Raw genomic sequence first — 27,029 nt, 5'->3', positions numbered from 1 at the left:
TGTTGTATCTTGTAACCTCACAAAACAAAGATTATGTTTGTGTGGGGCATTGATCCCTGTACTCGCCTGGCACACACAGTACCCATTGTTGGAAATGTCCCAACAACCAAACCTGCAAAAGAAATTCGATTGAAATCTCCCACAAAAGCTGCTTTTGTGCTTTGTTCCATCACATTAAGGTATGAATTTGGTACTCTAACATCACTGCAGAAAAGATTATACTTAATTACCTGTAGGAAGCTCACTCTGATGGCTGAAGAATTTTCTGTTATTTGAGGACTAAATCTTAATTTCTGCACCATATATACAATGTAAAGGACAGCTGCTGGGGACAATGCTACTAATTCTTGTATTTGAGAGATTGTGTCTGCAATAATATCTGCATTTAGTTTTTGTTAAATGCTGAAGCCGTGATTTCCAAATGAAGAATCCCACACTATTAGCTGCAGCGTATTATGATCTGAACTTTCATTTTTTCTCCTGATCATTAGTGAGATAGGTTTTGCATACATTTCCTATTAGCATGGTTGCTAACGGTGATGCTGGTACTAATTATAACATTATGTGCTATGTGTCTTTCCAGGGCTTTATGTGACTCTTTATTGAATCTATGGACCATTAATCTATTGAGAACTGCAGCACCAGCTCCAAAAATGATGCAAAGTTCAAACTTACCATCTCTTTTGTCTTGCATCTTACAAAGACACCTTTTCTACTTTTTAAAACTAAATTATCACTATTATCGCTGGGTCAGATTTTATTTTGGCTACAGTGCATTTTTCACGCAGGTGACGATGTTGTATTTTATATAAACTTACACCACCTTGGTTTGCCGTGCCTTATAAATATGTAAATTGCACAATAATGATATTTCTCTGAGCAGGAAGGGTTACCCATTGTGCAGGTCACTTCGGAGCAACCACTTTCCCCTTTCCTTTTTTTTCCATTCACTTCTTCTTCCCCGCATTAATTTGCATGATCTTCTATTTATAATAAACAGAATTCAGCCTGACCTCATTGTCCTCTTTCAGGGTAAAGGGAAGGAAAAGCAAAGCCAGCATTTAGGGAGTACATTTCACAACCACAGAATGTCCCAAGTGATTTGAAGCTTAGACATACAGTCACTCATGCAATGTCAGAAAAGTGGCGCCCTGTTTTTGAATTACAATAACTTACCAATCTTTCTTTTTAATACAGATGAACTTTACAAAGATGCAAGGTTTCTATGTGCCCAAAGCCATACTCCTTAGTGTGCTGTGATACACACAGGGCCTCGATCGGCAAAGCCAATTTCTGAACATTCACTATTCTACTTACTAATCATCCAATCATTATTCCCCCTACAATTATCCCACTGAGATCCCATTACTCATTCTCTCAATTCAGTGGTCTCTCACTCTTTGTTGTTCTGAAGGAGCTGGAGGTAGTTCAGAGGAGGTTTTGTAGATTGATACCTAAGATAACAGGATTGTATTAGGAGGAAAGTTTGGACATACTCGGTTTGTTTTCACTGGAGTGGGGTGACTTAATTTTAGTGTTTAATATCCTGAATGCTCTTGACCAGATGCATGTGGAAAGGATGTTTCCTCTAGTGAGACCAGAAGTTGAGGGCACTTCTTAAAAATTTGGAGTCACTGCTTCAGGACAGATATAAGTGAACATTTTTTTTTCTCAGAGAGTTGTGTTATTTTGGAACTCAGCCTCGCAAGTCAGGAGAGGCAGGGTCATTGAATATTCTCTATGGTAGAGTTGGATAGATTCTTATGAGGCAGGGGAATGAAAAATTATTGGGGTTGGACTGGAATATGGAATTCAAAATATAAACACATCAACTGTAATCGTATTGAATGGAAGAGCAGATATGATGGGCTGAATGGCCTATTTTTGCTTCTAGTTTGTATGTTCATGTGTTTGAAATGTATATGTCCTGCAAGTTCAAATTCTGTTCATTTCTGAGAAAACTAAAATGCATCATCGATAACCTAACGCAGTTTAGCGTGGAGGGGAAATTAGAAGAATTTTTATATTTATTTATTGCTGAGAAATTCACAGGAGCTTCTAGTCATAGTAACTCTGTGATGTTTCCCTTGTAGCTCTGTTGGTGCATGCACCACACTATGGCACTACACCACAGAGACAAATGATCTGTGGATCTATGTCAACTGACCCTAGTCCTTTGTCCACAGGCTGGAGTGAAAGAGAACAATCTGACAGCCTTCCTGTTCACAAATGAGTTATTCCTTCTGAAAATGATCTGTGTGAATAGTAGATGAGGGCAGGATTGAGCTTTGATTCGAAAACTTGCCCATTAATTCCCATTGCTATTTCGTTTGCCAGCATCTAACATTTGACTGTCACACATAGTTAACTGGAAGATCTCCTGAAGAGCAATTGCCAACTGTGGAACTGTATCCAAGCATAACTCTGTCCTTTCAGAAGGAAAGGATACATTTCGGAGGCAAGAAACAATATGTTCTGGCCTCTGGACTGATAGAATTAGTTATTATCATGCAGAAGGGTCTGGCAGGGATGCTTGAGACCAAATGGAACAAGAGAACAAGTTATGGGTATATGTTAATTAAGGGATAATTGGGTGAGAATTTGACTGGGTATATATGGAAACAAGTAATCAATGAGATTGGGCTTTGTGATGTGTAAATTGAAATAAAATTCTGACTAGAAAAGTACATGCCTGGACTCTGTCTGACCAGCCTTTAGTCTCTGGTATTTAACATTAATAGGCTGGAATCACTGGGAATCTAGCAACGCTCCAACAAGGCCAAATGCATTTGTTCATCAGGCCTTTTCACTGTATTACACTTGAAATTCTATCATAGGAGGGAATATCTGCATTAAATCATAACTTTGAACATCTGAATAAAGTATGAAGACTGTAAAATAAAATGAGTGTAGACATTACTTAAGATTCATTAAATCTGGTGACCACAGTCAGAATAATGTAACTCTTGTATCACTGTTAAAAGAATAAACCCTATCATGCCTACCAGCTACTGTATATAGATTATATGAGAGAAGAAATTAAGTCTGAGTGCAAGTGATAGTTTCATTTCAGGCCACTTCTGTTGTTACTTCCTTTAAAGTGTTCCTTCCTACAAGAATGGTATTGCATGGTGGTGGCATTTTTGAAAGACACACCTTCCAACATTTGGCAGTTGGATAAATATTACACAGCCAATGTGTCACTCAGATTCAAAGAAACTGCTCTGAAATCCTCTGTTTAGAGCGTTGACACAAATGTTTGCTTCGCTAACCCCAGTGCACTCAGAAAAGAAGAGACGGCCTGCAGATGAGAACCAGAAGCCAAATTTAATTCTGATCTGCTGTTGACAAGCCATGTCAATAAGTACAATTCACTAATATTTCATCAGACAGGTTTGTTCATTTTAAATCCACAGAACAATTTCTCTTTAAAAAACATCCGCTCCAGTCACCATCAAAGTGTACTCTGGAGTCACAATAACCACCTGATGGACTTCCAATTTGACACCATGATTTATTATGAAATTCAATCCAATTTACTTAAGTAATCTGCTAAAAAAAACAAATATATCAACTGGAGTACAAATAAATCAGTCAGCAGACATTTTAATGTATTAATTTGACCTGATATTAACAAACAAGGCCATTAGAGAAGAAGTACTGGGTCTTGAGTCAGTCAGGTAATTATCTGAGGTTTACATAAATAAACCAAAAATCAATCAAAAATGAGCATCTGAGCGACAATGCTGTGGCTTTTAAGAATCAGCATCTTCTTCATAACCATATGCCATAATTAGAAATAAAAATCTTGAAGCAAAAATCCACCCAATTGCCAAAGGATCTGTGCTGACCACTAATCTGGTTTGTGAACCAAATTTATTATTCATAAGTGTTTCAATCAAATGGTTAGATTTTTAGATCTTTGGTCTATAATATTAATCAAACTTTATAACTGAAGACTTCTGTCGCAGACACATGCAGCTTCTAATTTATTCTGATTATGTAGATATTAATACATTATTTATCTTTTTCAGTCTGCTGTTATCTTTATGTTTATTCTCACTGATTTGCTGCACTTTGTTTCTGATGTCATTCATCTACTATGTACGCAATTGAAACTGAAATAATTGTTGTGTCATTTACCAAATACATTGAAAAGGTTGGGCAAGGCAAATGTGATTGTAAATCCCATCTATGTTCCATCCAATAAAAGGATGTTGGTGGTGGGATGGGGGTGAGTGAAGCATATTTCACTGTAGTGATGTTTCAGGGTCATTATGCATCAACATAAATTCTCTTCTCTTTTCTCCTACAAGCTAGGATCAATCAGCGGCCTAACCCTCAGTTTCTGTTGGGCAGTCCCCAGTCTGTCAAATACTAGCCAATTGTTCAAAGGACATCTTTTGAGATAGTGACAGCAAGGAAAGTGTGAGGGTCTTCATGCAGTCACTCAAGTGTGCCTCAGTTACATTGATTGTATGCCCCTGCTGAAATATGCCTTATGCTTTGGCTGGATGGAAAAATGAAGAAAACAGTCTCATCCTCAACAAGGATGCATTAAAGCATAGTTAAACAATGAAAAATTATTCTTCCTCACACTCAGTGTGTGAATTCTGAGTATGTTTTAATCGCTTTTTATTGAACTTGGCAGACACCAAGCTATTGGTGTTCTTTTAAAGCCTTGCAGGGCACAAACATATTTTGACCCCTGCTTTCTTCTTCTATTTACAGACAAGTAGACTGTTGGGAGTATTCTCTAAAAGAGCCTAACCCCATACTTAGTGCAAGAATGTTATTATGCCCCTTGAAAGGTTACTCCTTGCACTTTACAGATAACTGTACATCAAAAAGGCTTTTAAAGTAATAGCACTGCCCCATATTGTTATTAAAGTAAATTGCTTCTGATTCTACAGCTGTACTTATAGAGGGAAGGCAGAGATTCAGAGAGTATTGAAGAGAAGGTGGGGGCAAGTGCCGCATTGGAACATTTATAACAATAATTGTTCAATCAAGTTGCAATACATTAGATCAATATTTTTGTATTACACATTGAGTACTGACTTTATATCATAAAAATGTATAAGCCAGTAATCCATTCAAAGCATTTTGCAGTCCTGCAAGAAATTTAAGTAAACATGTTTTAATGCACTGAGATAATACACAGTAAACTAATTTAATTCTCAATGGTATTAAAAATACAAATCTTGATTATATTTGGTAATATTTGAAGCATCATTCATCTTATAGATTGCTGATTACCTTAGAACCCATTGCTTTATCGTTCTAAGGAATAAAATGTGATTTTCATTGTTGACTTAAGAAAAAAGCAGCAATGTGTAATACAAAGAGGTAGTTGGAGAGCTTGTTTATCAGACACAGGACCAGTTCTAGATAGCATCCAATTTAAATGCAACAGAGCTTCTCACAGCTGTGGTTGACAAAACAGCTGCTTGAAATTGTAACGTTATCTTTACAAAATGGGAATTTTAATCTAATTTCAGATCCTGGAGAGAACTGGAAGGAAACAGGCACTGGTCACAGCAGTACGAAGCCAAGAAATACATTAATCGAGCCAATGTCTGAATTCAGTCTTATTGACATCTGGACAACAGTAAATCTAAGGAAAAGAGCATAAACAAGACTGCAACACCAACCATTATGTTACTTCTGTTCACATGGCTTGCCGATTCCACCAGATCGTCTGGATGCCGCTACAGCTGGCATTGAGATGTAACTGTTTTCCTCTGATCTATTTCTGACTTTTATTTTCCTACCATTTACTAAATAACTGCGCATTTAAAACTAAATGCAGGAATTAGTAAAGCAAATAGTAAACATGGCAAATAATCTGAATTTCAGTGCGGATGTTTTTTACATTTATTTATGAGATGTGGTCAGTATGATATTTAAATCTCTTTTAAAATGTATACAAGCCATGATGAGTTCAAAATAAACACTGTGAACAAAGCCTTAGATTAATTATGATTAAATCTGTTGAATGACATACTTTAGCTGTGAAACTACAGTGTTACAGGATAATCATGTAATTAGTTTCAGGAAAAAATACACCAGGAAGTGCGCATTTGCATGCTTTTCCAGACATCTCATCGTATATTTGAGGTACAGGAAGAACATGAAAAAGATTCACTAGAATTATGCCAGAACTAAACATTCATAGTTACCATAAAATATTCAGCAACTGGAGTTTCTTCTACTGGAACAAGGTAAGTTATAGAGGATTCAATTAAAAACTTTCAAATGAATCAATTATATCGGAAGCTAGACAATGAAGATCGATGTTCACTCATTGACAGATTGGTAACAAATGGGTATAGACAGAGGATTATCACAAGGGGAAAGAAGGGAAAGTTAGAAGAAATGGAAACATTCAAAACATGTGATTGTTGAAATTGAGATTGCAGCAATCTATATTGGAGCTATAGGAGGGATCACTAGATCATAGGAGGAAATTTAGGGAAGGTAACTGAAAAAATATTAAAATGTGGATTTCCAATGGCACTTTGACTGGGGGCAGAAAGGTCAATGAAAGTAAGGCAATTCAAGAGTGTTAGAGCCATGGGAGTTTAACAATCAGTTACTAATGGCATGACAAAGGAAGATCCAGCGTCTGCAGTTCTTGCCATTTCTGAGTGACTTATACCCCACTGTGAAGCATCTCCCAAGGATGCACACCTTGAAGAGGTTGTCCTGCCTCTTTGGAAAAATATACTTCTGATGCTGCCTGACCTTCTGTCTTCCTCCAGCTCCATGTGGTGTTGATTCTGACACCAGCGTCTGCAGTTCTTGCTATCTTGAGTATACAACTAGCTAGGATCATTGCAAAAGTGAGCTTAGATGACCTTGCAGATTTTCAAAGTATAGTGAGGACATGGAGACTTAAACCTCAGAATGAGAATTTAAACATTTGAGGCATTTGAAAGCCTTGGTCAGTGAGGACAGGAGTAGTTGCTGAATGATATTTGTTGAGGATTTGATACAGATAAGGTTAAATTAATGGAGGATGAAGGCTAGTCTGGTAAGCATACATAGCTAGGAGACCAACAATTTCACAAATGCACGTTCAATGGAATATAGATTCAGGCATGAATGAAATTAGGCAATTTTTATGATAGAACAAATTGGTTTGAAAATTTGGCATGGAATTGAATAACACACTGGAAAGCAGAAAAATGAATTGAATTAGTTCCAGATGAAGAAAGCTAGCTGAGGTGCAACCTAGAAGATGTTTTAGAGGGCTTTTGTGGTGCAGTGATAATGTCTTACCTCTGAGCCAGGAGGCCTGGGTTCACATTCCATCTGCTCCAGAGGTGTATTGTGATACCTCCGAGTTGGGTGATTAAAAAATATCCATATAAGATGGTCTCCCTTGTTATAATTTGCATAAAAGGAAACCTGTAATTACTATTCACATTTCACCACATTAGGATATCTCAAAATGCTTTGCAATCAGTGAAGTGATATTGTGACATTGGAAATGTGACTGCCAAATTTAGGCGTAGCAAACTCCCTCAAACTGCAATGTGATTACAATCAATGATCTGTATTTTCGGATATGATTTGATTTGATTTAATTTATTATTGTCACAGGTACTTAAGTGCAGTGAAGAGATTTGTTTTGCATTTGTTGCAGGCAGATCATACCATGCAAAGTACATTAGGGTAATAGAACAGTGTGAAGAATACAATATTATGACTGCAGAGAAGGTGCACAAAGAGCGAGATCAGCAGTTTGAAATGTTTTTTTTAGCTTAAAATGAGATGTTCATTCATAAGCCTAATAACAGTGGGGAAGAAGCTGTTCTTCAACCTGTTGGTGTGTTTTTAAGTTTTTGTATCTTCTCCCCGATGTAAGATGTTGAAAGAGAGTATAACTGGGGTGGAAGGGGTCTTTGAGGCAGCGAGAAGAGTAGATGGAGTCAAAGGATAGTAAGTTGGCTTGAACACTGAGCTGTGTTCACAATTCTCGATGGCCCTGCCATACCAACTCATAATGCATTTGGATAGAATGCTTTCCATGCTGCATTTGTAAAAATCGGTAGGAGTCTTTCTGGATATTGATTCAGGTATAAATATTAGCCAAGTCTCTAGGGATTTGCCCAGCTTTTTTCACCTGAAAGGCTGGACCAGGCCTCGCTTTATAATCTTGTCTGAAAATACCACACTGCCAAAGGGAGAACAGTAGTGGTGTTCTACTCAAAGTTCTCTGCGTATTTCTCTGTGTCTTGTAGTCATGTTTGTTCCTCTTCAGTCACTCACAACAATATCCCACTTTCTAATATTTTGAAGAATGAGCAATGTATCTCAGGGGTGGTTTCCTGTTACCTTCCTTATGGATGCTCAAAGGTCCTCTTCCGAATAATTCGTAATTTGGAAGCAACTGCTTTCCCTTAAGGTTCCAGCTCTTGTGTCATCACCACCAAAGATTCTTTGGTTCTGCCAATTGCCTCTAACTCTATGACATTGCATCCTTATCTGGGTCTGAAGGAACTTACAAAGGGACATGATGACCATCTATTAAGGTCTCAAGTGACTCAAGTCCACAGGATCATTCGGGGGGAGTACTAGATTAGAAGCCATAGACTTCTGAGTCAGGGCAAGAAATCTACTCACTAATCCAAAGGCAACACCACAATATGAAACATAATTTGAGTAAATTTGTAAATTAGAGAGCGAAAGGGAGCATAATCATTTCAAAATGATTGAAACTCTTGTAACTGTTATCTGAACATTTTTAGTCCTTCTTGAATAAGGATGCTAAACAGTCCCATTTCCCACTTCCTACAGACAAAGGGAGTGGCCATGGGTATCTGTATGGGCCCAAGCTATGCCTATCTCTTTGTAGGTTATGTGGAACAATCCCTCTTCCAAAGCTCCCCCACCTCTTCCTCCGTTACATCGATGACTGTATCGGTGCCACCTCATGCTCCCAACGGGGAGCTTGAACAGTTCATCCACTTCACAAACATCTTCCACCCCAACCTTAAGTTCACCTGGACCATTTCTGATAACTCTCTCTCCTTCTTGGACCTCTCTGTCTCCATCTCTGGCATCCACCTGGAAACCGATATCCATTTCAAGCCTACCAACTCCCACAGCTGCCTAGAATACATCTCCTCCCACGCACCTTCCTGCAAAAAGGCCATCCCCTATCCCCACTTCCTTTGCCTCCACTGCATCTGCTCCTGAGATGAGGCATTCCACTCTCAGACATCCCAGATGTCCTCGTTTTTCAAGGACTGCAACTTCCCCCTCACAGTGGTCAAAAATGCCCTCGACTGTGTCTCTCGCATTTCCCGCAAATCATCCCTCACACCCCCTACCTGCAATAACAACCAGAACAGAAAACCCTCGTCCTCACGTATCATCCCACCAACCTCCGAATCTGATGCATCATCCTCCGACACTTCCGTCAGCTGCAATCTGAGCCCACTACCAAAGACATACTTCTCTCTCTACCCTTATCTGCTTTCTGGAGGGACCACTGTCTCTGTGACTCCCTTGTCCGCTCCACACTCCCCACTAGACCCACCACCCCCGGAACTTTTCCCTACAACTGCAGGAAGTGCTACACCTGCCCCCTCACCTCCCCACCCCGACCCCTCCCATCACAGTCCCTAAGAAGACGTTCCACATCAAGCAGAGGTTCACCTGCATATCTGCTAATTTGTATACTGAATCCGCTGTTCCCGTTGTAGCCTCCTCTACTTCAGGGAAACTAAGCGGAGGCTTGGGGACTGCTTTGCTGGACACCTCCGCTGGGTTTGCAACAAACAACTGCACCTCACAGTTGCGAACCATTTCCACTCGCCCTCCCATTCCTCAGACGACAAGTCCATCCTGGGCCTCCTGCAGTGCCACAATGATGCCACCTGAAGGTTGCAGGAACAGCAACTCATATTCCACTTGGGAACACTGCAGCCCAGGGGCATCAATGTGGACTTCACAAGCTTCAAAACTTCCCCTCCCCTGACTGCATCCCAAAACCAGCCCAGCTTGTCCCCGCCTCCCGAACCATTCCTCCCACCTCAAGCCACACCCCCATCTCCTACCCACTAACCTCATCCCGCCTCCTTGACCTGTCCCGTCCTTTCCACCAATCTTCTCCGTTATCCATCTTCTATCCACCTCCCCCTCTCTTGCTATTTATTTCAGAATCCCCTTCCCCTCCCCCAGTTCTGAAGAAGGGTTGCGACCTGAAACGTCAGCTTTCCTGCTCCTCTGATGCTGCTTGGCCTGCTGTGTTCATCCAGCTCTACACCTTGTTATCTCAGATTCTCCAGCATCGGCAGTTCCTACAATCTCTGTAACCATTGATGTCCAGCTGGTTTTCCTTGTATAAACCAGCACTACAGGGGGAATAAAGCAACATAAAAAGGAGATGGTGCAAGTTAAGAAATTACACAAGTTGGTATTCACATCTGCAAAGTTAATGTATTTTCAGAGTCAGGTGATCGCAGGGATAGTACAAAAAAACCCCAAGTTTGGTTGCTGTGCTGAGCTAACAGATGTTTGCCAGACAACTATGCTTGGAATCTCTGGAGGGTGAGGATAAATCAAGCAAGAATTCAGCTGCCAGTGGTGATGCAGTGACCCCTGTCAGCATGTGCATGTATGAGAATGTCAGGTGAGGCCAGAATCAAGCTTCACCCTGTGTCATTTGCAGTAGAATAGGCTGCTGTCACCCAACACGCAGGGTTAAATGTGTATAAAGGATGCTTGACTGAGCAATCAAAGTGCTGCTGGTGGTTGGAGACATGCACCCAGCAAGAGTTAGCACTTTGAGAAGATGAAGTGAGAACTGAGAATTTTTTTCGAGAAATCATCTGCCTTTTTAATAAAAACACTGAATTATATTATGTTGAGCCTTATTGCCTATTCAACACATGTTGCCTACTTTCAAACCTAAAGCAGCTACATGACAATGAGAAGAAAATTCACCAGAGAGCCTCTATTGAAGTACATAGTAGGCCAGCAGAGAAGACCATTCAGTCCATTGAGTCGGCAATAACACTTACAAAGAACAAATCAGTCTACCCTAGTTTTTTGCTATATCTCACTTTATTTCTTTGCAGAGTTTTTATCCAATTTCTTCTGAAATGAACTATAGAATATGTGTTACGCACTCTATTATGCAATGCCTTCCAAAACTACTTGTTATATTAAAATATTTTCCTTTATGTCACCTTTGTTATTTTGATGGTCACCTTAATTCTGTTAACACACACACACACACACACACACACACACACACACACACGGGGAGGTGATGGCCTAGCCATATTATCACTGGATTGTTAATCCAGAGACCTAGGTATTGTTCTGGGGATGTAGGTTTGAATCCTGCCATGACAGATCATAGAATTTGAATTCAACAGGGAAAAAAAAGACTGGAACTAAGAGTCTAATGAAGACTAGGCATGCATCGCCAATTGTCAGAACAAAAGCATCTGTTTCACTAATATCCTTCAGGGAACAAAACTGCCATCCTTACCTGGTCTGGTCTACATGTGACTCCAGATCTGCAGCAATGTGGTTGACCTTAATTGTCCTCAAACACACAACCCTGCAGATCTGTAGGAAATTTTAGGCTCAGAATGCCAAGGTCAGGTTAACTGAAGATGTCGCCGTTAATGTTAAGAGCATTAGGAGATGGCAGTGGAGGATATTGTGCTGGGTAAGCATGTAGTAAGCCTGTTGAAGAGTAGGGGGACATGAAGAACAAATGTGACAACAGCCTGAGAGAACTTATAAACAAAAGCACATTAAATTTGAAATCAGTACTGCAGGCACTGGGGGGATGAGTGGAGGTCGACAGAGACAAGAGTGATCAGTAACTGAAGGTTAGAATGCAGCAAATATTTTGTATGAGTTGGAATTAATAATCGTGGTTAAATATCAAAGCTGTCATTCAAATCCCAAAAAGCTAGTAAAGTCACAGAACACATACTTTGAAGGATTTTGTTGAAATGAAGGAAAATGAAAACAACTGTATGTTCCTATCTGTACTGTATTGGGTTCTAGCAGAGATTGCAACACTCTCTATGGTCTTACTGTCTCTAATATGTTTGAATGAAGAAACATTGTAAAGCTTCTTAGTCAGCACATTTTGTGCAAGACACTGACAGCCTAAGCTTGATGTCGTCAGATCACTACTTCCCGAGTAAGCTAATCATCTTTTTTGTTGACTTGCTATAGGGTACCATATGCACCAAATGTTTTGGCTTTCACCTTAAATTTATCACTTTTAAAAGATAGGTGGAATTATTTCTATTGGTGCAATCCATAAATTCAAACCAAAAATCAACCTATTCTGGCAATGCCAAGTTAGGCATCAAATTTCTTGAGAATCTTGTCAACATATGCCCAGCAATAAAATCGGTGTAAATGGTTGTAAATGTGTATAAATCAGCCATCAGTGTAAACAACAAAGGGGCAATGGAAAGTTCAATCTCACATCAAACTCATTACCATATATCTTCACTTTGGTATGAAAGTTAAAATTTCAACTCACTGAACCATCATATATGGACAAAAATTTTCGATTTTTAAAACTTACTTACGCATAGCCATGAAAATGGATTCAAAGGATAAAAATACAGAGACATCTCAGGTTAAATTTTAACCAATACACACAATATTACAATAAACCATTCGTGAAATTATATTTTTCATTACTGCATCCAATACCTGATTTACAATTGAAAGATCCATGAAGCACATGAAACTACAGGTGACTCTGTATAAGGCTCTGTGATTTGGACAGGAGGGAAATACAGTCAAAGAGGTGGTCATCAGAGGTGCTCTTTGGTGCATAATTCACAAAAACCATTATTACATCATTTTTGAGGCCACACGTTTGGTTTGCAACTTTATTCTCTAGGCTCCACTAGGTGGGAAATTCACACACCTCATGAGAATTTCAGTTTAAACAGGATCAGTTTCTAATAGGGTTCTGGCAATCAGGATGACTAAAACTTTTCAAACGTAGAAATAAAATGCATTAAAATCATGTTCTGCTGCTTACAACCAAGAAGGCAGCCTGGTGGCAAAAAAGTTGTTGCTGTAGTCATAACTTCCTGTTGATAATAAATCTTCAATAGAAAATTGAAACTACGAGGCTTCATTTCTATTGTCATACAACTATTATCCATTTAAGTCAGATGTGAGTGTTGGGAGATATGCCACGTGAGGTGACAACATTGTCAGCACTAATGCTGAGAAGGAACATTTTGCAAAATCAAACAAAACATTACAATTAAGGCAATTAAGATGCTACATTGTATAATGTGATGCTTTGGGAGTCATTTTGCTGTGTTTACACTGCAATGCATATCTTTACTTCAAGTAAAATACTTCACATTAACTTTTCTAAACAAGACTTTACTGCACCCAGTTGACATGGAGTAAAATATTCATGTGAAAACTGTGATGCACTGAAGTTGTTTTGTGAAATTAACAGCATTAAATTGTATGTTCAGGAATGGTATTGTTGCATGTTCAAGATTGCTTAAATGGCAGTGTGTTGATCATAGTATTGAAATGTGGGCAAGAAAATGACTTGAAAAGATGGCATAATGTTACAAAAGTGTAATTGCTTCACTAATGCCCTGCAGAGAGGGTAACTTATCACCATATCTGACACATGATTCCAGCCTTACATCACGTACTTACCACTGAATGCACTCTAAAATGTCTGTGTGAGCCATTTGATTGTAAACAATCACCTGCAAAGATACAAATAAGGGGGAAAACATCAGGTCAACATATTAGCTATGATGCCTGGTCACTGCATCAGGACAAAACATCTGAGTTGTAAACAGAAAATGCTGGGGAGTACTCAACAGGTCTTACAGCATCAGTGGGGAGAGAAGCAGGGTTGTGTTTCAGATGGTGAAAGCTCTTCTCACTGACATCTGGGACCTAGTGGACAACTTGGGAGAACCTTCACACAAACATATCAAGCAAGACATCATACTAACTGAATCAGTCATTATCATTTCTGGGTGAGTTTTACCTGCTTTTGGAAACTAAGACCAGCAATGGAGCAAATGCAGTGAGAATTCTCAATGTTGACCCTGGGAGCTATTTATTCCAGTTATTTATTTCTCAGATTCAAAGTGGATTACACACTTTCTCAAACTAGTATCAAATTCAATCTCAAAATGATTTGCATTGCCAAGAAATTACCTTACTTTCAGGTTGCCAACTGATTCTTCTATGTTGCTCATCATTATACCCAATAAGGTCTATTCCTTTAGTACCAAAGCAAAATGGCATGGGTATTAGATATCTGAACTAAAAAACAGAAAATGCTGTGTTGTGATGATTCAGCAGGTCAGGCATCAACAGGGGAGAGAGAAACCATGTTATCATTTTAGGCTTCAACGAAAAAGTTTGATGACTGTTTCTCTCTTCCATTTTCTGGTTATATTGGTCTGTTCCTTTTCAGTTCTAAAACATGTCTTTGCAGGAGACTGTCCCAAATATGTTCTAGAAGTGAATTTCTCTAAACCTGAGCCATTCTGCCTCTCCCAGTCAATGTGAAATTAAAATCTCAGTTACAACTAATTGGCTTTGCTTTATGCCTCTGTGGTCTTCTACTTATATCGCCACTATATCACCAACATCAACAAATCTGTTAAGAATTAGGCAACCTTCTCAATCTTAGATCCAGTGAGGTTCTTTAATTCAACCTATAATGTTTACTTTTAGTATCGCTGTTTCCCTTTTTCCCAAGACAAACAATTCCAGCGCTTAATACCAAATGTACATCCTCTGATAACATTATTTGCCTGGGGATCAGAAATTACCAGAAGCTTAATTGGACTAACTGTATCAATACTGTGACTACCAGATTAGGGCTGGATACTCCACAATACTCATTGTGGCTAACCATCTTTTACTCTTAATCATTTGGTAATGCCGAAACTGGGTATTTCTGAAAATAGCTATATTTTGACATGGCTTTACATTTTGCACCCATTAAGCATTTGCAAGAATACCAATGTAAAGGGGGAACATTGTTTTATCCTGCATGAAAACAGTGTGTTGATTGGTTAGCAATTGGACACTGATTGGTAGATGCATTGGTATGGAAAATGTACCAATTAAATGATGATGTGACAGTTTACTGACAAGCTGTGCTTAAATTTAAACCAAGTTGTTTGACTCTTATTGATCAAGGTATGATCTTCAGGAATTAACCAAAGATTGGCATTGCCTATTTTATTAAGTTGAAACAATATATGTAAATATGTCTTTTTGTCCTTAAAGAGCAGGGGACTATGTATTAATGTGTGAAGTTTCCAGTGCATGCTGAGAACCTCACAGACAACCTTAAATTGGGTGCCCGCATAATTATTAGTACAATCAGGCTTATTTAGCAACCGTTATCCAGTTTTAAGATCATATCTAATGTTGGGTATTGTGTTTTGAGCTTTGCAAACACAAGCTGGTTAGCTACGGTCAGTACATCATCTGTGGCAAACAACCAAAGTAGTTTGATAGGATCCACCAGTATTTTGGATATGTGCCCTAAATATTCAGCATCAGACAGGCACTAAAATTCATATACTGCATTTCATATTTGTGGCCCATTGACCTTATAAACTGAACAACACTCAGAGTTGAGTTCAGTTTTAATGAACCATCATTTCGCCCTTTATATTCATATTCCGGCAATGTCCTGATGAGTGCAAGATTAAAAACTTTGACAAAATGTGCCTTTTCTCAGCACTACACTTCACCCTTCAAAATTCTCCACCTTCTAAAAGGCTCAGAGACCTCCTTCCGTTCCTGTACTTCTGTTCCTTTTAAAGCTGAAGCTATGCATATTTAGACTTGGTCGAACTCTGTATTTTTTAATAGGATACTTTGAAAGTCTTGAAATGTCTTCACTGGCCTATTACAAATTTCTAACTTTAATTGCTCCACTATTAGAAACTAGGCTCTAAATATTGAAGTTCCTTCCCTCTGCCTCTAAAACATTTCACTTAACTCTCTCTCCTCCTCTAAGATGCGTAAAAATCTGTCTCTTTGATCAAACTTGTCACCTGCATTAATAATCCATGAGTGTCAAAAATTGTTTGATAATGACCCTGTGAGCTACCTTGGAAGGTTTTATTATATTGTAAATATTGGTGTGATAAAATATTCATTGCTTGCCTGGATAGATACAATTGCAACAACATTAAAGAAGCTGAAAATTATTTAGGACAAAACATTATTGCCTTTGAAACATATTGTGATGCACGTTTTGAATATATTATTATTATTTGGATTTGAACGTGGAGAAGAAGTGTTTTATTTCTGTAAATTTTTTTTAACAAAGGTTTGAAATTTATCTTGAACAATGAGTTCAAACATAATTTCCATGTAAGTCAGGTTAAGTGACTGGATAACCTACCTGACAGGTTAATTGATAAAATGTTTACAAAGTAGAACTATTACAGTATGCAGGAAGACAAGCCAAATGCTACAGTTAGGCGTCAGTTAAGTAGAATGGTTATATACTCGCAGAAGGGCCATTTAGTTTGTCGATGTCCAGGTCTTCAGAGCTGAGAAGAAGTATTTAAACTGTTCCAACAGCTTAAGTAGATCGGGCTTTTCTTAATGTTCAGTTTGGAAAAGTCAGTGTCGTAACCAGAGTCTGTGTAACTCAGAAAGAAACAATAACAGGAAGGGGTCCATGCGATGAATTAATTGAAAGATGCTGAATGGATATGTCTGCAACCTTGCCAAATGAGTAAGAAATTAAAGAGCCAAGATAGGAATGATATATCACTGGTGTCAAGTGTCAAAAAGATATTGCTGAGAAAAGGGTCGAATTTTTAATTTTGTTGTTTATTTAAGATTTTCCTAAATTGCAAAATTTGTTTTTGCCAATAAACTTTCATTTTTTTAAATTAAAGAAAACATCGACAGCCTCACATGTATATGTTCAGTGACTGAGCACCACAGTAATCAAACTACAAAAAGAAAACTTGTGATCATCAAGCCAGCTTTCACTTTGAGATCTGATTTGTCCAGCAGTAGCATCAGTGGGATTAAGAACAAAAGCAGAAGTTGCTGAAAAAGCTCAGCAGGCCTGGCAGCACCTGTGAAGAAAAAATCAGAGTTAACGTGTCGGTCCAGTGACCTTTCCTCAGAACCAGACCTGAAACATTAACTATGATTTTTTCTTCACAAATACTTCCAGACCTGCTGAGCCTTTCCAGCAACTTCTGTTTTTGTTCCTGATTTACAGCATCCACTGTGCTTTCAGTTTTTATTTAGGATTTAGAACAGTCTATCTAATGGAACTGTCAGTGCTGCAGTGTGGCTAAGTGTGAATGATCATTTGTACAACCAATGTGCAATCTATTTACATAGAGATTATCTATAAAACACATTGCAGAAACTCATTAATTTAACTCAAACAGCATCTCACTTGTGAACTCAATTATTACAAAGGATAATATCAAAAGGCTATGGGAACATCAATGTTAGGTTTTCCTCCAAGACATTGTAATGTCCTGAGAAGGACATAGAACGTCATCCATCACCATCACTGAGTTGAAATCTTGGGACGTCCATGTCAACACCATTGCGGAAGCATCAGCATCATACAGAATGTAGCACCATTAGGGGAAGTCCCAGCTTTCTTTTTACAGAGCAATTAGGAATCAGGACTGAATACAGCCTTGATGGAAGTATCCATTTCTTGCCAAAGTATTAAACATTCTTGAAAAGCAGGGAACCAATAGGTCGCCTTTTGAATGGGATAAAAGATCTGATTATTCCTGCTAGCTCTGTTGACTGTTTTGAAATTTCACCAGCTGTCAGAGGTAGTAAGCAGACTGTTCATGTGTGTAAGTACATTTGTACACAGCTCTCCTGCTCAAGGATGATGTGAAGGATGTAAACTGCTTGGTGCAGTATAATTGCAACATTAAATGCAACTCATATGTGTGTTCTCTTACTCATTCTGATCTCCTGTTTTGGTCCACTGGCTTAATGGTGATTGAAACAAGCCACTGCATAGGAGTTTGATGTGCAATAAAGCCATTTAAAGAGTTTCAAAGTATCGTGTTGAAAAGTGTAACTGCAGCTGAGTGTAAATATGCATCAATCTAGCTTTGAAAAGGACAGAAACCTAGGATTAGGAGCAGGCCACTCAGCTCCTCAATATTATTGCATCATCATTCACTGAGGTCAGAGATGATCTGCAACCTAACTCCGCATGCTATTATTATCAATATCAGATTTATAACTAATGGTTGATCGGACATCAATTGCAGATTATTGAGAAGTCCAGACTTCTATTTCTTTTGCATATAGAACTGTTTACAACCTCACTCCTCAGAGACTTGGCTCTAGTGTTTAGACCACACCCATCATCCTAAACTTCCTAACCAGAGTCGCTACACCAAATCTATCAGATTCACTTAATATCTTGCATATCTTCAAACAAATCATCCTAAACCTTTTACGTGGCAGAAACCACAACCTTAGCTGTATGGCCTCTCAATATGATTTAACCTTTTGAGTCCAAGTGTCATTCTGGTGAAGCTGTGCCGCACTTCCTCCAAAGTCATCTACACCCTTCTAAAGGTATGGTGTCCAGATCAACTCACAGTAACTCCAGGCATGATCTGAACAGAGCTTAGTAAAGCCATATCATAATTTTTACACCTTGTATTGGATCCCTCAAAATATAAGTAATCGCATTTCATCTGCCTTTTTAAAAATAATTTTCTCTACCTGTTCAAGACAATTTAACGATCTGTGTACATTGTCCAATTCATTTTGGATCTCCATTGTTTCTTGTTTTCCAGCACTAAGAAAGTACTTTGTTCTATCTAGCCTGGATCTCAAGTGGATGACATCACTTAAGCCTACATTAATATCCATTTGCAACAGTTTTGTCCATTCATTTGACCTATCAATATCTAATTTAATTTTATGCTTTCATTTAAGCCGCTTAATGACACCTATCTTGGTGTCATCAGTAAAATTTATTATGCAGCTTTCATTCCATCATCTAAATCATTAATGAAAATGATGAACAGAAGAGGGCCCAACAAGAGACAATTATAAAATACCACTAGCCACATTTTGTCAATTAGAAATCATACCTATTCTCCAAAATCTCAGTTTTCAACAATTCACCATTCTCTAACTATGCCTTTACATTCAGTTACATGAATTTCAACTTTCTTTGAGGGACTTTATCAAATGACTTCTAAATGTTCATCTTAATAGCATTCACAAACACTTCCCTGTCCAATACTTTAGTCACTTCTTCAAAAAAATTTAAACCAGGTTTGTCAAACATGGCCCACCTTTCACAAAATCATGCAGCTAAAAAGAAATAAAGTTTTCAGTCAACCTATCCTTAATTGTAGACTCCTGTAACTCGCTGACAACTTATACTAGGCTGATGATTCTCTGATTTCCCCCTTCACTATTCATAAATAACTGCGTGATATTGACAATTTTCAAATCTAAAGGCACAGTTCAGGGTTGAGAGAAGTTTAGAAGATAACAGATGGGTATTTGTAGTATTCTCACCAACTACCTATAAAACCCTAAGACAGAAGTCATCTGGCCGTGGGAATTTGTCACTTTTTATTGAAGTCAATAATAGCCCCATTGTTATTTTGTTTCTGTTCATTTTGGTGCTTCCACACCTTTAATTCAATCTTAGTTTCTTTGGAATATCCACCATGCTACCCTTTTTGTGTACTAGACATAATGATGTGAAGAAACTATTTAAGATGTTTGCCCTTATATTCATTGACAACATCATCATTGTCAATTTTCTAGGGGCTTACGTTGCTCATGACCATCCTTTTTCCAAAAATAACCCGACCCAAAACATCAAGCTTTCCTGCTCCTCTGATGCTGCTTGGCCTGCTGTGTTCATCCAGCTTCACACCATGTTATCTCAGATTCTCCAGCATCGGCAGTTCCTACTATCTCTGTAAAAATAACTGTGTTGATTTTGAGATAGTTCAGATGCTGGAGAATCTGAGATAACAAGATGTGGAGCTGGATGAACACAGCAGGCCAAGCAGCATCAGATAAGCAGGAAGGCTGATGTTTCTGGCCTAGATCCTTCTTCAGAAAAAATGAAGAATGGTCTAGGCCCGAAACGTCAGCCTTCCTGATCCTCTGATGCTGCTTGGCCTGCTGTGTTCATCCAGCTCTACACCTTGTCATTTCTGTGTTGATTTTGATATTCCTTGTGTTCATTTTGCATTTAGGTTTTGCAGCTCTTACTATTTGTTTTGTTAACATTTTTGCTCTTAACCTAATGTGAGTTGGTTTTGATTTGTACAGACATGCCAATTTAATGCAATGCGTATTGAATCTGGATATAGAATTGAGCCTTTAAAATCATCCTTTTGATACAGGAATCAATGAGAAAGTGTCCCTTTCATATGATCTGCAATGTCAGGATTAACTTAAAAAGGGACTGGTTGCCATGCGACTCAATACATTCTGCTAGATATGCTATTTAAAATAAAATATTACAAAAGCACTTTTTGAAGAAGCAGAAAGGAGTTTTCCCTTTTCTAAGGGTCATCAGCAACATTTATCACTTAATTCAACCAATCAAAAACAGAACATACGACCATTTATCTCACTACAGCTTGTGTAACTTTAGGACAAGTAACAACAGTGATCACATGTCATCGGCTGGAAAGCACTATGTGAAATCCTGAGGATATGAAAGGTGTTTTAACAATAAAATTTCTTCCTTTAACTGGTTCTAGATACACAAGAAAATGAGAAGACCCAGTGCTTCCCATCACTTCGTGAGATAGTTGTAATTCCTTCTGCAGCTTATATATTGAAACTGTAAGCTGAAGCCCAGCGGGGGTTCTCCTCACTTTAAGACAGTAATAGTGGTGTACAGTGGCATCAGAGTGTGCTATCTACAAGATACCCTGCAGGAATTTTCCAATCCTCCTTCAATGGTACCTTTCAAACCTTTGAAACGCTCCCTCAAGAAGAACGAGGACGTGGGAGCTGCAAGGATGGGTTTACCCTTTATTTTTCGGTAAAATGGTATACAACTCAAATATTTATTGCAAGAAAAAAATCTTACCCCATTTTACAGATAACAAATTTCCAGTCAACTATTACTACAGATAATAATTTTCGATCAAAATGTTACACTTTTACTCATCCATATTTCTACCCAATGATGTTCACGAAGAAGTAAGTACACATTATCCTTTGTGTCCAAACTAATAGGCGATTATATCATCCAATCATATTATTACATGTTCACATCTCTAACTATTAAGACAAACCTATGGTTACAGGAAACCTATACTGCTTATTATCCTCCCCATCAGGTACATTGCCACCTGCGTTTTTGCCTCAATGACACAAACTGTGTCATCTTGAAACTACATCACCTGGTGAAACTCCCGGAACACCCTCCCAAACAATGCTGCAGGTGTGTTAGAAATGCTCCAATCCTGTAAGTGAACAAAATAAGGTCAGTTGGTCAGTATTCAACTGACCATTTCAGAATTAACGCATCAATATTACAAGTGTGAAAGAGCTGACACTGAACAATACAATTCATTCCTCAATAGCTTTGAGCCTGAGCTGGACTGCAGAGCCAAGACATCACTCTCTGCTGTACAACAATGATTTCTGATTACACGTTAGAGAGAGGACAACCCAGGTGCTTCACTGCCATTTGACTGAGTGCTCAGGCCACACCCGACTCTTAGGCCCCCAATAGTAAAGGCCATCCATTTTACAGCCTTGTTCAGACTTCCTGAGGTGAGAAAATACAATTTTCTTGAGCAGTAATGGTTATCATCATTAGCTGCTGCAACCACAATACATCATCCCAACCTCCTGCAGCTGATGATGGAAATGACTCTTAAAAGGCTAATCTTGTGATCGGCAGAAGTTGATGGCTTTAGCCAGTCCCTTCCCCTTTAGATATATCCAGAAGTCCAAATATATGCTTAAGGTGTGGAATTAAATGATGTCGATAAACCATACTTTTATTATCAGAGGATGGAGTTAATCAACCTGTTAGGTTGCTCAAAAAAGTTACAGTGACAGATTTTCCCGCAGCAGGAATCCAGATAATTTTCATCCTAAAACTATCTGTCATGTACTGATATATGCTGACAGTTTGGATGACTTGGCTAAGAGAGGTCAATTTACTGCTTATTATATGAGTGACTTTTATGAATGGCACAGCAGATTGACAAGTCCCTTGGCCACAGTCCACTGTCAGTATGTTAAGTGCAAGTGTGTCATAGATTTTATGTTTCCAGAGCATTTGGTGCAGCTAAACAATGAACATAAAAGGTGAAGCACCATTGCGTTTAGCATTCAGCTCGACACAACAATGTAGCACTAAGCACACTTCAATAATAAATAGTCTAGCTGCTCTGCAGATGGATTGGAATAGCCTTACATTTAAAAATTAACTGCACTAATTTTGACTAATCATTTCTGATCCACTGTTCATATGCAAAATAATGGTGGGATTGTGGCTATTGCACAAACCAAATTGGTGCATGGTATTTATTTGCCTCAACTACTTGAACAAGCATCCTGACTGGTTTGTTATTGGAATAGATCTAACCTTCCATCAAGCTCAGTACAATAGGAAGATTATTGATTTCAGGGCATTTATCCTTTTGCATAATGCCCTTCAGTGACCATGGTGAATATCAAAATGCCCCATGACATGCAGGTGGAAAATGACTCAACCTGTGGTGAGCAACAAATTTCTAGTCGAAATGCTCTGAGTCAGTTTTTTTTTCGTTCGCACCAATGGGATCTGATCTTCGCTGGCTAGGCCAGCATTTATCATCCATCACTAATTACCCTTGAGAAAGTGCTGGTGAGCTGCCTTCTTGAACTGCTGCAGTCCAGGTTTGGTTGGTCTCCAGGGCTGGCCTGAACACACACCAAAGTTACCAAGTGCATCAGGCTTGCAAGGTGCCAAATTGACAAAAGTAAATTTTTCCGCTCAAAAAAAGTTAACATTATTACTTCTTAATTAAATTATCAAATACACTGCTTGTAAAAATAAATGTCATTGCCAAATCAGAAGTTGGGCTTAATCATGTGTTTCACTGTTCTCACATTTTTATTGAAAGACTCACTTAAAACTTTCAGAAAATTATCTCCATGGAAAATACAAAGAAAACATCCAGAACTCAGTATGGGGAAAGGAAAATTGAGCAGATAAAACAAGGAAAGCAAAATAGTTCCTTTCTCAAAGATAATGGGAACTGCAGATGCTGGAGATTCCAAGATAATAAAATGTGAGGCTGGATGAACACAGCAGGCCAAGCAGCATCTCAGGAGCACAAAAGCTGACGTTTCGGGCCTAGACCCTTCATCAGAGCTCTGATGAAGGGTCTAGGCCCGAAACGTCAGCTTTTGTGCTCCTGAGATGCTGCTTGGCCTGCTGTGTTCATCCAGCCTCACATTTTATTATCCTTTCTCAAAGATCTTTTGATTTGAGACAAACCGAATGTAAAAGGATCCCGAAACGTCAGCTTTTGTGCTCCTGAGATGCTGCTTGGCCTGCTGTGTTCATCCAGCCTCACATTTTATTATCATAGCATCATGGTAAATTCATTTTAAGCCAAGATGGAGATAACTCACATCAAAATAAAAGGAGCTTTCTTCAAGATGGAGGCAAATCACAGCATCAGACACTGAAGTTGAATGGTTCATTTGCAGACACTTGTGCCATGATACAACTACACTGCTGTGAGGAAAGTTGTTCCAAAGACTTTAATCCAGCGACAATAAAGGAGTGGCGACATTACTCCAAGTCAGGATGGTGTGTGACTTGGAAGTGTATTTTCAAATTGTGGTGCTCCAATGCTGTCCTTGTCCATCGAGATGGAAGGTGCAGTCAAAGGACATCTGGTGAGTTACTGCAGTGTGTGTGCATTATCCCTCATGTTGACTCTTCTATTATTGAATGTGCTTTATACAGATAAATAAATCCATGGTATAATTGAAAATGGAAACAAAATTCAGACAGAACACTAATATTGGGGCGTAGGCAGCCAGTGTGATGGTTAGTCAGTAACCATTTCTTTCTCCTCCCAATGCATAATCTCATTGCTAAAGGTTATTGAGAACTCCAGGAGTTATTAGATGGTCTGACTGATGTCTTCTGCACATGTCTTGGAAGGAATAAACATTGAAAGATTCAGAGCAACAGGATTACACTTTCAAACATTCTTCCCCAATAAAAGGAATGTTCTAGCCACACTGATACAGATTTGTGCTGTTGCTTCATTTATGTTTTCTCACTGTGCTGTCACACGCCACTTGAATGAAGTGGTTGTGGGTGTTGCGTTAACAAACCTGTTCTAACATTAACCATTTTGCATATCTGTAGCAAATATTATGGCACAATTTGGATGATCCACTTGCCATCCATTAGGATTGATACTAAAGCATCTTCAAAAGGATATAGATTTTCTTGCTTATTGAGCCGTACATTTTCCACTGTCAAAAAATGTATATTTCTCATACATCACATAAGGGTAACAAGTTAATTGCTGGGGAAGAATTACAGAGGAGACACAGAACTAGCAATAGATAAATAAATTGGAAAATCTGATAATATCCTCTCTCTTTTGTGTTCCATTGATTTCAATTATGTTATATCTTTAGCCATTTTAACTAATTTGTTTTTAAAGGATACCGTGTATTTTTGGTTCTCGTCTTTGAACTTCAATACAATCTCTGTTCAGTCATGCAGTGCTGGCTCTCATTCTATCCATGCTTTGACCAGTCAGGCTTTATTTTCTTTACGAACCTCATTGGAACTTTATTTCCTCTTGTGGCCCAGCTGCCAGCTTTTGTTTCCTTAATCCTTAACCTTTTCATCTGATCTCAATCTCCCTCTCCGCCAACCTTCATACTTGAGTCTTCAAATAAATGTGACCCTTTTACAGGGCCAAGTCTCTGGCTTTCCAATTTTCTCAGCTCTTCAAGAAGAAACTCAATTGACTCTTCCATTCAGTTCAGTTAAACTCACCAGAAACATTGCTGTAAGATGGTGTGATTTATGTATTTTTAATATAATTTATTTTAGACTTTTAGATTTTAAACTAGTGGCATGTGTGTTTGGACTGGACTGTGAAAGCATTTAATGTTTAACACAGAGGGGTTTCTGTAGCCACGGTTATTTACTTTTAAAAACACAGTCTGGGAGTGACAGCTCTTGGGGGCTAATAGGAATGTGTTTACTTTAGTATGAGTTTTGCAAATGAACAAAATAAATAAAGAACAGTGCATTAGGCTTTCAGGTTAGAAGATCAAACTTAATTTTTTTTTATTTATGGAAAATGCCCAAAAGCTTAAAAATAACCTATTGGATTTTAGTTTTACAGAAGCCTTGGCTGAAGCTGGATATGTAAAACTCTCGCTCCTGAAAAAAGAGAGATGGTTTTAAACTGTTAAGTAATAAATTACATCAGATTAAGGATTTCAGTTTGAAAGTTCCAAATCAGAAGCATTTGTTTGAAGCCCTAAAGGAGTTAGTTGAAGCTGAAAATGTCTAAGTTCAGATGTATGAAAATTTGAGGAAGTTGTTATCAGATTATTAAGACTTAAACCACAGTGAAAATAAACTTCATAAACGTCACAGAAAAGGGAATGCTCTGCAGTATGTGTAATGTAGAGGTGTATGGGATAAATGGGACTGTATTTTACTGTATGTTTTGAAATCATTAAACCAGTGCTACATGTAAATAGTTTGATTTAATCAATTTATCTTCATTTATTTTGTGTAATGATGTCTTGTTAAAACTGAATCTGAAGCATTGTATGTTCATGTTTTAGTGAAAGATCACCTTGTTAAACCAAGAAAAAAACTATGATCCACCAAGTCAGACTTCAACTTTCTATCTGACTTGTCCAGTTATAATATCAGCTGGGATCATAACAACTTAGTACCTGAAAAATAAACTCTGTTCACCTGATACAAAGGATTGTTTCAGGGAGGAACTAAACAGGTTTTGTTACCAGGTCAGTTCCAGTTGTTCATGTGCGTAGTTCCATGTAGCTAACAGTACTGTGTACTTACTCTCAAGCACAGTCTGATTCTCCACAAGTGACTATCATTCAGCTCAGATGGAGGGTAACTAGCTATTGAGTACTATGTAATAAACCTACGCTGTTTAACAAGACTGGACATGGTTCTGCTAAACGTTTTATCAGGGCATCCTTTTACATTTGGTATTTGTAAAATATTACCAATAAAAAGGTTTAGTGAAAATATCCAAGACATCTCAGACAGTTCTGGTGGACAAGACCACATCATATATCATGCAAACAGTGGTGTCAATTTTATGTAATTTACCAGCCTCCAACTCATACCATTAGATGTGAGCCACTGGCCAAAATTGAGGAGATTAACCTTGTTTCCAAGATCTTGTGTCTTTATTCCTGTGCCAGTCACTCTTTCAACAACTATGTTCTAACTTGTTGAGTTTCTACCTTCCATTCAAGAACCTAAATGGTAAAATAACCTCCGCAACTAGGCTCCCTCTGCCGAATACTCATACAATGATATCATATAGTCTTAAGGCAGGTAAATCACAACGCAGTGGTTGCTAATTCTAAACAGAATATATTGATGCAACATGAGCTGTCCAAAAGGAAAACCATTATTACAGCAAAATGTTTACCAAATGGCTAGTAGTGAGCTTTAAGAGGTAGCTCATTTTCCAACAATCTGACTCCACCTTGGTCCCTGTCAGACCCCATAGTAAATAACTTGAGCAGTATTTAGATATTCACTTGCCTCCAGGCCTATTCAGGTCTTTGATGATTGGCATTGGCATTTTGGCACGAAAAGCCTCCTTCTATGCTGTAGATGTCAATGGGTCTGTGAGCTCATATTTTGTTTTTCTTTATTTATTCATGGGATGAGGTCATCACTGGCCAGGCAGCATTTATTGCCCATCGTAATATCGCAGAGGGAAGTTCAGAGTCAGCCACAT

This window comes from Stegostoma tigrinum, chromosome 29 (assembly GCF_030684315.1).
Source record: "Stegostoma tigrinum isolate sSteTig4 chromosome 29, sSteTig4.hap1, whole genome shotgun sequence".
Lineage (NCBI taxonomy): Eukaryota > Metazoa > Chordata > Chondrichthyes > Orectolobiformes > Stegostomatidae > Stegostoma > Stegostoma tigrinum.
Note: the sequence above shows the minus strand (reverse complement) of the source record.